Below are 3,421 nucleotides of genomic sequence, written 5' to 3' on the forward strand. Positions count from 1 at the left end.
GTTGGCGTGGTTAGGTTAGGTAAAAGCATCATTAATAAGGAAATTAGGGTTGATTCTACCTCTAAACATCTGTAGTGTTACAAAGTTTCCTTCTCGGGAACAAAGCGAAAACAAAATTGAACATAAATAAAGGAAGAAATAAAAGAGAAGAAATTGAATAACTACACCACGCATGATGATATGATAATTTATTATTTATTTATTTTTATTTGCATAATCATCGCCTTCGTGTGTGGTTGTTCTACGTACCTTTCTAAATTCGTCCAATTTGGCTGTAGTAGTTTACGTACAGCTTGATCGCACTTCAGAAAACAACATAATATATTGACCAAATATGGAGTTATTTTTGAAAATTTCTTAACCGTTGATTATGTGGTGATGGAGATATCTTTTTCAGCTATTCTGGTATCCATCTATTTACTCGTTTTGATTGATTATCGACAGATGGTGGAAAATAGTACGAGAGAGGAAAACCACCTAAATCGGAACGAGAGGCTTCAAAATATTCGCGTACGTGCTCTAATTTTTTTTCAAAAATAATTCTTTTCTAAAAAAATTACAAAAACATACCCCTTCTCTGTCTATTTATTCAATTCAACTTTTTTACTATGTAGGTTTAGAATTTCATTATTAAGAACCTAATTCTAATTACGGATGATCCACTAACGTAGAAAAATGGGTCGGAATTCAAAATCTGTATTTTAATTTTAGGGTTTTGATAATAAAAATTAAGAATTTAAATTAATTATTTGAGTGAATTTGTAATTAAATATAATTATTAATTTAATTCTAAATAATATATTCATATTTGTGAAATTTAATTTGTTGCACTATGTTGCTTCACCACCACCATTAGAGTCGTTTTTCGCGTTGGTTCAACCTTTCTACTCCTTTCTCTTCATATGAGTGGACTCCTTCTTCCTTACCAAAATCATAGTCCTCTTCACTGCTATGTTGAGAGCAATGTTGCTTAGTCTTGTTATCACAGTTGTCAATCGTAGCTGCCACCATAATCAGGGACATCATTGACACTAATTTCGTTCTTTTCTTCCCTTCCAATTTTGTAATGGGGAGTTAAGTGAAGATGGATAATTGGTGATTAAGAAAAAAAAAATGTAATGATTTGTGGAAAAAGGGGTTAGGGTTTACTCCCTTACTCAATTCCACATTCTATATCGATTTTAATTGGTATAAAAAGTCTTCAACTAAATTATCATTCATTACCAGAATGTCATAGTGTCAACTTTCTATATAGGTTCTTGGTCTTACCAGTATAGAAAGTCTTATATTTAATTACTAGATTGACATTACTTCACTTTCTATATCAGTTTTGTGTCCAACCGGTATAGAAAGTGTTATACTTTTTTACTATATTGTCACCTCATCACTTATTATACTGGGTAGATTATAACCGGTATAAAAAAGTCACTATAATTTTTTTTTTTTGCACTAATGTAAAAAATGTAGTCTATATTTAAGCAGTGACCTTTTTGAAATATACAAATAAAGAATGGACTATGGTTCAATTAAAAATGTAGTCTATTTCATGATAGACTATGATTTCTTGAAGGAATCATAATCTATAATGAGATAGACAACAATTTTTACTGAAATGTAGTCTATAATGAGATAAATTACGATTTTAACTGAACCGTAGTTCATATTGCCATGATTAGTTTAAATTTCTTCATTATTACTTTGCTTGCGAAAGCCATTATTGTTTGCGTTGTTGTTGAACACAAATTTTTCCTCCTTATCCACGAAAGAGAAACACTTCCTTTCTTCTTCTTTTTGCTTTGGCTTGGTAACACCCCATTGCCCTTCGTCCCGATTTATCTTCTTCCCTCTCCATTTATTTTTCTCATCTCTCTTTGTTCGTATGTGACCACCCACATTATTCATACCCTTCTACATACCCACATTGTTGTCACTCACATTCTCATTCAGGAATGTTTCCCGGTTTTCATTTATCTCTTTAACTATTTTAATGTGTTCAAAAAAACTTTTGTGTATCTTAAGTAGTAATTGAAGTTATTGTTTTTTTTCTTTTAGTATTTCAACTATGCTCAACTATTGAATTTTGAATCAATGAACTACATTGGGAATACTTGGATATCTTATTCTGTATAGTAGTTTAACACATTAGGTTGGATGACTTTGTAAATTTTTGTTTGTTAATTACATACACGTTCTTAACAATTGTAATTATCCTTCAATGCATAATCAATGATATATATAAATGTTCATTGTTTCTAGTTCTTAGATACACTGGTTATGATAATTGTTTTAGTTTTGTTTTTGTTTAGGTTGCTTAATGAGAAGTCCTATATTGTATTTTTTTTTGTTTTTCTAATGTGAATAACTTTGGCATCATTAAGAAATTTCCACTTTCTCATATTGCAAAAAAAATCGTAAATGTAAAACATTTAGTTATATAACTTTTAAATTTAACAGAAGCAAAAATACCTAAAGATGACAATTGATGTGAAGGACTAAAAATAATAGAAAATCAAAGTTGAAGTCCAACAATTTTCTTTAATGAGTTACTCAAATCACTATAAGAATGTCTTTAAATAATTAGTCATAATGACCAACTTAGATGCCAATTTATAAACTAAAAATTATTAATGACTAAGATAATCTATATTATGAATAAAAAATTATAATTGATTTGTGAATTGGTTAGTAACTATTTTGATCTCAAGTCCACCGAGTGACATCATTAGGGTCAATCACCCTTGTTTTTGGAGTATTGTCCACTTTGGAAAGTAGAATTGGGCACGGGTTTATCCTTAAAGGGTGTCTCAGAGGGTGGAAGGAGGAATGAGTATTTAAACTGCCTTAATTAGGTCTCGACTTCTAAGCGATGTGAGACTATTGAGTGTGGTAGGAACATAAACCCCCCAATCGAGATTTATTGGAAATTAGAATTCATCCCCAGTGGAGGTGATACGATCTTGTATAGAAAAGAGTATGAACTTTTCTAAATTTGAATCCTTAAGAGACAACAAAAAACATCAGAGAAGAATGTGAAACAAGACAAAGATGGGAATGGCACAATCTAGCAGATTGATAAGTCAAGTGAAGATCCGTCACAAAGACATTAATCTTTGATAGTATCAGAGTTATAATCCAATAGTCAAGAGAATCCTCTCTCAAAGAATGCAACTTGATTTAATATGTTCAAAAGTGTTTACATTAACTTTTGGTACCTCTTGATAAGTGTGAAAAAGAGTTGTTTTTACACTTATAAATGATCGCAATCTTATAATTATTCATGTTATTACTCAGTGAAAAGTTGTAATAGGAAGTAGATTGTTATGTAAATTATTGTACAGGAAAGGGTGTATAATTTGGAGTTTGTCAACCAATTTTCGCAAAGCGAAAGCCAAAATTCGCACTGCCAGAAAAAGAAAATTCG

Source organism: Vigna angularis, chromosome 1, assembly GCF_016808095.1.
Source record: "Vigna angularis cultivar LongXiaoDou No.4 chromosome 1, ASM1680809v1, whole genome shotgun sequence".
Lineage (NCBI taxonomy): Eukaryota > Viridiplantae > Streptophyta > Magnoliopsida > Fabales > Fabaceae > Vigna > Vigna angularis.